Source organism: Marmota marmota, unplaced genomic scaffold (genome assembly GCF_001458135.2).
Source record: "Marmota marmota marmota unplaced genomic scaffold, marMar, whole genome shotgun sequence".
Classification (NCBI taxonomy): domain Eukaryota; kingdom Metazoa; phylum Chordata; class Mammalia; order Rodentia; family Sciuridae; genus Marmota; species Marmota marmota.
Genome location: NW_025999853.1, coordinates 443,008 through 453,123, shown reverse-complemented (window position 1 = coordinate 453,123; position 10,116 = coordinate 443,008).

The following is a 10,116-nucleotide window of genomic DNA, read 5'->3' as shown; positions in this document are numbered from 1 at the left end:
CGGGCCCGCCCGCTGATGTCATCCCCGGCCCGCCGTCGCCGCCCCGGAGGATTTAAAGGGCCCGCGCCCTCCCAGTCTGGGGGAGTGAGGGGGGTAGGAGATGGGCAGCCAGGAAACGCAGTGTCCCCGGCCCCTGGAGGAGCACCGTACCGGAAGCCTGGGGCACGGGGTGCGCACGCAGTCACCGCCACCGGAGCCAGCGCCAGCACCAGCACCAGGTCCAGGTGGAGAAAGTGGGACGGGAAAGAGGAGGGAGCACTAGAGCGGGGTTTTCTATCCCCAAAGCCCCCTCCCGCCCTGCCAGGTTCTCTCTCCGCTCCGAAGGCCCGTGGATATGCCCGGCACCACAAAGGAAGATGTTAGATAGTTGGGGTTCGGTGCACCTCTAGGCTGAGTGCTATGGAGAACACAGGCCCTGTTGATTCAGGGGCTGGTGCAGGCCGAGGGGTGGAGGGGTGTTGACAAAGGGCCCAGGGAGGTAGCCTGGGGGGTTCAGTTACACCTTCCTCCCGGAGGAAAATCAAAGGCAAAGACTAAGCACAGAGCAGACCCTCACTGAGTGAGCAGCCCCACGCACTCCAGCACTCCCGTGAATGCAACACTTGAGTACACATCCAGTCAAGCCACCTGCCGGCTGCGAGCTTGGGGGGGAAGAAGACCCTGCCCTCCCCAGGTCACGGGCAGAATTAATTAAGGCTTCCTACAGGCTTCCAGCTGATGACATGTTCAAGACCGGGTTATTAAAATGATGATATTTACACTGTGCCATGTGAAGCTCCAAATTATGACACACCTACATTCTCACACACACAATTGTGGCTGTAGACACACAAAATGCCCAAGCACACGGCAACCCAATCCTGGAAGCACATGTCCCAGGAAGACTCACTTCCATAATAACCGCATCTTCCTTCAAGCCGGAGGGACTTAGTCACACACTGTTCACACTGGTGGGAGCCCTACAGACCAGGTCCTTTTGCAGGCCATCAGAATGTGCCCAGAGAGGGCAAGGGGTTTATCCAGAACCACACAGCACACTACATAGCCCATTCTCCTAATGGTGTGTGGGAAGCTGGGCCTCAGAGACCGTTTCCAAGAGCAGGAGAGAGGAGGAAGCAGATCCCGAGAGATGATGCCTGTGGCAGTCAACTGGGACCTGCCCTCAGTGCCACCTTTGCTGGGGCAGGAGGTCACCAAACATGTGGCAGGCTTGATTTGGCCTGATGGTTTCTTCTTGTTTTTGTTTTGTTAATTGATTCCCAGTTGGCAGATTTCATATTATAGATCCAAATTCCTGACTTGTCTTGAAGCCTTGGGAGATCTAGCACCCTGGGCACAAATTCTTACTTAGCCACATGCCACACTAGCTTGGGCAGCAGCCCAAGGGCCTCATTCTGTGTCCCCACATTAGCCCAGGCAGTGGGACCCTGGTACAACTATGCCCTCTGGTCCTCACCACTGTGGCCTTCCAACCTGGGTCCTGCCTCCCAAACTTGGCCCCTCCTGGTCTACAGCACCAACTAAGCACCCTGGTAGCAATTTCACTGAATCCTCTGCAAGGACAATAAATTGAATTGTGCCCCCCGGCCTCCCGTTTACAGAAGGGGAATCTGAGGCTCTCTAGCATAGATCAACCTCACTGGAGACTCAAACCTGGAACTTGCTAAAAACCTCTCCTGCAATCCTCACCCAGACTGCCTTCAGAGAAAGGTCAGCAACCCACTGTGCCAGCTTCCCTTCCCCATTCCAGGACTTGTGGGCCTGCCTCCCACCCACCCCCCACTCCCACCAGCCCTGAGGGAGATGGATCAATTCCTAGGCCAACAGGTCTGAAGAGCCTCTGGTCCCCAGGGGCCTATAAGAAGCCCAGAGCTCCTGGGCCCTCCCAATCTCTCTCCCTTGGGCCCCACCCACTCTCTCCTTTGGATGGAGGGACGCTCGACACACCCTGTGCCCAACAAGCTGCATTTTGGGTCCAAGTCCCATTCCTTCCTACTCCCCCATGAGTCCAAGCGTGAGTCCTTCTACAGAGCTCTGCAGCTAAGCTCTAAGGGCAAACAGACGTGATGCAAATCAGCTAAGGAGCTGAGGCTGTTCCAGAGCAAAGAAATCTTACCTCCTTCCAGCCAAACTTCCTCTCCAAGACATCCCTCAGCGACTCCCAACTTTAAAGCCCAAGGGCGGGGCCACTCAAGCTCCCAAGCCACCCTCCCCGCCACCCAGGGGATGAATGGAAACTGTGGAATCCCAGGCCACCAGGGCTGTGCTGGCTTTCCAGGGCTCTGCACAGACTCGGGAGCTGCAGTACTCACTCCGAGCAACCCTTCCTAGCTGATGTTTGTACCCGATTCCTAATTTCAGACCCCTCAGAACCCCGGGGGCACTGCAGAGCACTGGGCTGGAGGCCTCAAGGACAGCACAGGCAGATGAGTTAACAGATGAAACCCTGGGACAGGGAGAAAGGTTTTAGGACCTTGCAGAGGAGCCTGAGTCTTACTAAAAATGTGAAGGATGGTCCTGAAAACAGCCCTCCAAAATTGGTCCTCAGTCTCCCAGCTCTCCTCACTCAGCTTCTAAAAGGCTCCTTGCTCCTGCCATGCTGCCTCATAGAAGGAGCCTGGCAGGCTCCAGCCAAAGGGCCTTAACCCTGGCCCTTCCGAGGGCTCTCGGGGCCTGACTCAGTCACCTTCACAGGGAGGCCTGCCTGCCCGCGCCCAGCTCTCCTGGTCTGCCCCACGTTTCCCCTGGCCCTCATTACTATCTGGCATACTCTATATGGTACTTTTTATTTATCTTTTCTTATTTTTTGTCTGCATCCCCCACTCAGAAAACTAAGTCGCATGAAGGCAGGGACTTAATGCTATTTTGGGCACCACTGTGTCGCCAATATCTGGAATAGTGTCTGGCACCTAGGAGGCATTTAACAAACAGCAAATGAATGGACTGTGAAGAGGCAGCCTCCCTCCCTCTGACCACACGTGAAGAGCCAGCCCCTGGCTGGGCCAGCCCTGTGTTGATTCATGCAGTGCCAGTATCCACCCTGGGAGGAGGCTGCGGCCTGCCAGGGCCACTTCACCCAGGGTAGTGGAGGATGTCCCTGCTGTCTTCCATCAGGCTCCTGCCCGGACCCTCTAGGGAGGGGTGGTCCAGCGAGCCAGTTGACGCTGCCACTTTTTAACCATGTGACACCAGCTAAAGTCCTTAAACCCTCCGAACCTCATTTGTAAAATTGGGATCATACAGGTAATAATGCCCAAAAGCAGCCTGGCCCGAGGTGGCCGTGAGGGGGCGGGGGCTGCTGCACTTCCGCTGAGTCCGCGAGCAGCAGCAGAACCAGCCCACCTGACCCGGGCGCCCACCTGACCCGGGCGCCCACCTGACCCGGACTCCGAGCGCCGCAGGCTGCGGCCCCCCTTCCCCTTCTCCATCTTGGTCTTGGCTTTGGGGGTGGGGCTGCAGGGGGGTTCTCCCGGCCTCTCTCAGGTTCTGCTCCTGTCTCTCCCAAGACCTCTGAGGATCAGCGGCCCATGGGCTCCAGGAGGCCCCCCCCTCAGGCCTGCGGGCTGAAGACACTGCCTTAGTGCATTTACTGAGACCTTGGCTCCCGGTGCCCAGACCCTCTATGATGGTCCGCCACCTCAGAATCCTGCAGGGGAAGTGCCCTCACAAGCCTCTCCTTTAGATGCTTCTCCTAGGTGACCTCACCACATGGCCATGCCTGGTCGCATCATCCTTGGGCAATGGTTCCTCCCACCTCCTCCAGCTCCAGGAGGGTGGGGTCACAGAGGCCCAGGTTTGAGTCCCAGGCCAGTCATTGGACATCAGTGGAACCTTGGTCCTCTGTGAATTCTGGGCAAAGTGACCTCTAGAGGTCTTCAGTGTCCCCCTCTGTAAAGTAGAGGCTGGACTGGATGGGGAACATCCCCTACACGCCACACCCTGGGCCCTGTGTTGAGAAAGACTCTGGGGTTACAGAAATCTTGGCTCAGTGGGGAAAGGCTCCCCTTGCCACCCCCATCTTCCAAGGTGAGTGGTGTAGTCAGGTGCAGTGGGGCACACCTGTGATCTCAGTGACTCCTTGGAAGCCAAGGCAGGAGGATGTAAATTGAGGGCCATTTTGGGCAATTAGTGAGACCCTGTGTCAAAGTTTAAAAAAGGCCTGGGGCCGGATACAGTGGCCCATGCTTGTAATCCCAGTGGCTCAGGAGGCTGAGACAGGAGGATTGCGGGTTCAAAGCCAGCCTCAGCAACAGCAAGGCCCTAAGCAACTCAATGAGACGCTGTCTCTAAATAAAATACAAAATAGGGCTGGGGACGTGGCTCAGTGGTTGAGTGCCCCTGAGTTTAATCCCCGGTATCCCCCCCACAGAAAAAGTGCTGGGTACAGTTCAGTGGTGAGGACCCCTGGGTTCAATCCCTAGTACAAAAATAAGCTAAACTAAACGACCGTGAGCAGGGCCTGTCAGCTCTCCCAGCTATTTCCTGAGCGGCCGCATCTTACCTTGTGTCTTCCATCTGGTTCCTGTAGCTACCTGTGAACCAGCGAGATTGTGTCCTCGGCTACTGAAAATACACCATGTGGGAAATTCACATTCTTTTCTCGGGGCCTGCTCCAAACTGGCCCCTACCTGCCTGATGCTTCACTTCATGGCCCTCAGGGCTTTGCTCCTGTGGTTTCCTGGGCCCAAAGATCTCTGCCCAGATCCTAGAAAGGCCTCCTGCTCATAGCTCAGGTTACAACTCAAAAAGCCACCCCCTGGGCTGGGGACACAGCTCAGTTGGTAGAGTGCTTGCCTTGCATGCCCAAGGCCCTGGGTTCAGTCCCCAGCACCACAAAAGAGAAAACAGAAAGCCACCTCTCCCTGATGCCTTCTTTGACCGCACTCTTCCCCTCTGCTAGTCATGCCTGCTTTATTTTCCTTATGCTACTTAGAATTGCCTGCAAACACCCATTTATTTTTAACATCCTTGAACATCTGCTCCAACAGAGAGCAGCCCTCCCGTGGGTGCCCCGTAAACCCCCGTGCGAGGCGCACAGTCCTGGGAGGCCTGAGGCCGGGCACTGTCCATCTCTGGACAGACTGTGCCAAAAAGCCTTCCCTGAGGGACGGGCCCTGTCCTGTGGCTCCTCCTGACCCTGTCCACCCTTCCTCTGGGCTTTCCGTCCTCCCTCTCCACCTGGCGGAGGTAGGCAGACCCCTTCTCAGCCTTCCCTATGCTGCTGTCTCCTTCAGGGAAGCCATTTACAGAGGATCAAGAACCTCTGCCACATGTCCCCCAGGCACAGGGAGCACTAACAAATCCCCCAGTGTCCCCAAAGGCCCCCTTGCCCTGCTCCGAGCTGGGCCCTGCCTCTTCTTCCCTCTACCTCTGGGCTCCCTGTCCCTCTGGGCTCAGCTGACCCTCCACTCAGCACCAAGTCTCTTGTTGCTGCCACTGCCACCGGTCTCCAGAACTCGCTCCTTCCACCCTCTGGGAAGCCGAGGATTCCTCTTCCCAAGACACAACCACTCATTAGCTGGCCCACGGGACTCCGTGGAGAGCCACTAATGATCCCGATTCCCACACACAACCTCCTGGGCCTGGCAGAGTTGTGCGACTCATCGGGTCCTTGCCACGTCACAAGTCTGTCCACAAACATTTCCTGATGCCACAGAGCCTGAGAGGTCGGCCCCAGCGCCTGCGTTACCCCCCCCCCACAACTACAGGGGCTGGCCTTGGGCAAGATCAAAGACTGGGGAGCACTGCAGAGAGATCACGCCCTCCTCCCCTGCGTAGCCCACTGCTGCTCTCCCACCTGTCTCCTCCTGAGTGGTACTGGGTGGGGATGGCACCCAGGGCCTCACGCACTACCACTGAGCTAAGCCCCCAGCCCTGGGGTCTCTCTGTTGCCCAGACTGGCCTCCAGCTCCCGGGCTCAAGGCATCCTCCTGCCTCGACATCCCAGGCCTGGGATTGCGGGCTCCACATGGGCCCTGTTTTCTTCATGTGAAAAGCTACACAGTACAACTGCGAGGCCAGTCCCCGAGTCCCCTGCCCCACAAACATGCCACCTCCCAGACCTGTCTACAGAGAAATTCCAACACACAACCTCCTGGGCCAGCAGGGGGGGGGGGTCTTAAAGTCATAAAGGTTGGTGGGAGGTCAGGGGAGGAACAGCCCAGCCCAGCAAGTAAGGAGAAACCTTGGCCATTTGGGGGTGGGCGGGGCACCTTATGGGGAAACCATCAAGGGGAACCAGGGCTCCCCTCCCTCTGGGGAGAAGAGTAAAGGGGAAGGAGGAGGTGGGTGGGGTCTCCGGTCCCAGGCAGCTGACTATGGCATTTGTCCACTGGCTCTGCCAAGAGCAGCTCAGAGCTCGGCATGGGGAGAGGGGCGAGAGCGGACTTCACTGGATGGACGCCCCCAGGCTGGGCCCTGACCATGGAGTCCACACAGTCCCTCAGGCTGGAGATCACCCCACCCCACCTGCTTTACAGGTAGAAGCCAGAGGACCAGAGGGTTTAAGAGAATCTAAGGGAACGTTCACAGGGCAGCGAAGGACCGCAACTTGCCTTTCCAAGCCCTCCAGGAGCCGCCTCCTGCCTGGGGCCTGGATCCCACCCTGCCTTTGTCTCCCCCAGCGCATGCCGCATGCCCACAGGGCCTCCCAGACAGGCCTCCCAGACAGGGCCTCCCAGATATCAGAGACCCCCACCACCGAAGAGTCCTTTTGTCCTTTAAGACACCAGGAACCCACCCCCCCCCCACTCTGGAAGCATCCAGGGGAGGGACCCTGCTGACCACGAAGGCAGCTTTCTTCAAGTAGATGACTGTGCCCCAGCAAGCTCGCTAGGTGACCAGCAGAATGCGGGAAGGAACAAAATGAAATTTATATTCTTATTTTGTTTTTAATCTTAGCCTTCTAAAAGTTCTTTTGTGGGGGTACTGGGGTGGAACCCAGGATGGATCACTAAGCTACATCTCGGACCTTTTTATTGTGACTCAGGATCTCACCAAGTTTCCCAGGCTGGCCTCACACTTGCAATCCTCCTGCCTCAGCCTACGAAAGAGCTGGGATTAAGGGCTGGGGTTGTGGCTCAGTGGTAGAGCACTTGCCTTGCATGCGTGGTCCACTGGGTTCGATCCTTAGCACCACATAAAAATAAATAAAAATAAAATAAAGATATTGTATCCATCTACAACTAAAAATTTTTTTTAATTAAAAAAAAGAAAGAAAGAAAAGAAATAGCTGGGATTACAGGCCTGTGCCACCAAGCCCAGCTCTAACTCTTCCATTTCAGTGTATATTATAACGTACACATTAACGCAGCAGAACTTACATGCCACTCAGCACAGTGGCTCACGTCTATAGCGCAAGCAACTGGGAGTCTGAGGCAGGAGGATCACAAATTTGAGGCCAGACTGGGCAATTCAGTGAGACCCTCTCTCAAAATAAAAAAAAATAAAAAGGTCTGGGGATGCTGCTCAGTGGTAGAGTGCCCCTGGGTTCAGTCCCCAGTACCAGGAAGAAAGAAAAAGGAAAAAAAAAAAAAAAAAAGCCCAACATTACTCTGAAGCTCGTGGACAGGGGGGCTGGGGGCGAGGCTCTGGTCATCATGGGGAATTGGGTTCCTGACCAGGCCAGTGGTAGAGACTGGAACGCTTCCGAAAGGGATGTTTCCCAGGCCCAAGGCGGGACTTGATGCTGAGTCCTGAAGCTAATTGTCTCTCCAAGTGACTAAAGTGTGACTGTGGAGTGAGCCACCACCAAGTTTCTGTAAATCCAGGGGTGACTGCCCCAGTTGTGTTTCAGGAAGGAGAGCCGCCCGGGTCCCGGGTGCTAGGGAGCCTGACCTGCCCATTACTGTGCGACAGGAGAAGTGGAAGGGACGGCTGGGGTGGCCTTGTGGACCCTCAGTACAAGGTCATCCTGCCACTTGGGCACTCTCCCCTCCAGGGCTCAGGGCCCCCTGTCACCCATTCGGTAAGTACACCAGTGGGTGCCCATCACAGCAAAACCTAATTGGGAACCCAGAACACGGGCTGGGGACTGTGGATTCCAGGAAACATGGATTTCCCATCTGAATTGAGGTGTGGCCACAGGTACCCCATCAATTGAGCAGACAAGTGCCCAGGCCCCCTCTGAAGATGGCCAGGGAGTTAAGAACTGAGGGGGTCAGGAGGGTGGGGCCACATGATCTCCCTCGAAGGCAGAGGAGGCCTGGCTACCCACTGATGGACAGGCCTAGTAAATAGGTAGATGGGGCATTATTCCCATTTCACAGATGAGGAAACCGAGGCCCAGAGAACAGAGACTTCTGCTCTTTCTAAGCAAGCCTTAGCTGGTCCACATGCAGTGATGACTCAGGCTTGACTCCCATCCCCATCCCCCACACTCCTGCATCTGCTCGTCCGATAGAGAGACCCCTGGGGGAGTTGGGAGCCATGAGGTCCAAACCTACTCCATCACTGCTCCCCGTGTGGAGCGTGAACAAATCATGTCTTCTGAGCCTCCGTTTCCTTGTGTGTATAATGGGTTGATTGCCTCCACCCCCACCCCCTACTTCTCTTCCCCAGAAGCACATTCCAAGAGGTTGAACCCATCTGGGATGCGGGAGGTCAAAGGGCTGCCTCAGGGGTGCTGTGTTTGCCTCTTACAGAGTGGATTTCCCATCTGAATTGAGGTGTGACCACAGGTACCCCAGCGATTGAGCAGACTAGTGCCCAGGCCCCCTCTGAAGATGGCCAGGGAGTTAAGATGATGTGGACGGTTCCTGCTGGCTCAGGTGGACCTGCCCCAGACCCGCTGACTTCACCATTTCTCCCAAGACCTCCTTCCCCTCTCCCCAGCTCTTCTCCTGCTCTGGCCCCCAGCGGCTTCAGCTGGTCCAGATCCCTCCCTCCGGTCCACAGACTACACGGTCTGTTTTCCTGCATAAATTAGCTTATTTAGTCCTCACATCACCCTGGGAGTGGCTTTAGGTATCCATTTCCCAGCGGGGGTGGGGAACATGCTTGAGAGGCAGCGAAGGGCCTGTCCCACCCAGAGCCTGGGCTCTTTGTACATCACTTCCCTGTCTCCCCTCAGTTCCTTCCTTCCTCTGAGGGTTCCGAAATGTACCCAGCCATGGCCAATCCATCACATGGAAAATTATGCAGCCATTAAAAAGAATGATTACATAGACTCAAATGATCAAGAACACCATGAGAAAATGGTGAGAGGAAAAGCAAGACATAAAAACTGTGAATAGGGTATGATACAATTATATTTAAGTGATCATAAATAAAAATGACTAGAAGGAACAGACCCAAGTAAAGGCAGTGGTTCTGCATGTGTCTTCCTTTTCTTTCTTTCTTTTATTTTCTTTCTTTCTTCCTCTCTTCCTTCCTTTCTTTTCGCAGTACTTGGATTGAATCCAAGGGCTGTACCACTGAGCTACATCCCCAACTCTTTTCATCATCATTATTATTATTATTATTATCATTGAGACAGGGTCTCACTGAGTTGCTGAGGCTGGCCTCTAACTTGCCTTAGCCTCCTGAGTAGCTGCGATTACAGGCCTGAGCCATCATGCCTGACTTGACTTAATACCACAGAAGATTTCCTATTCTTCTCCATTTACCAAATAGTCAATCAGCTCACGCTTCTTTTACAATGAAGAAAATATCATGTAAAAAAATATATATAATAATAATACATTTGTGGCCTGGCTCGGTGGCGCACGCCTGTAATCCCAGCAGTTTAGGAGGCTGAGGCAGGAGGATCATGAATTCAAGGCCAGCCTCAGCAATTTAGCTAGGCTCTAAGCAACTCAGCGAGACCCTGTCTCAAAATAAAATATAAAAAAGGGCTGGAGATGTGGCTCAGTTAAGCGCCCCTGGGTTCTAACCCTGGTACCCAAAAAATAAATAAATAAAATTCTAAAATAACAAACATTTGTGGTGAAGTCTCTGAAAACTTGCCACTTCCTCCTCAACTTCCTTTCTGCCTCAGATCCCTCCCAAGCCTGAGTCCTCAGGACAACGAAGCCACGACCCGGAGACAAAGAAGGGCTCTGGGAGCAACAGGCACCTCCGGGGACCCGCGCTCAGCTCCTGCTCCCCGCGACCAGCCTCCCCGACAAGGCGTCCCCT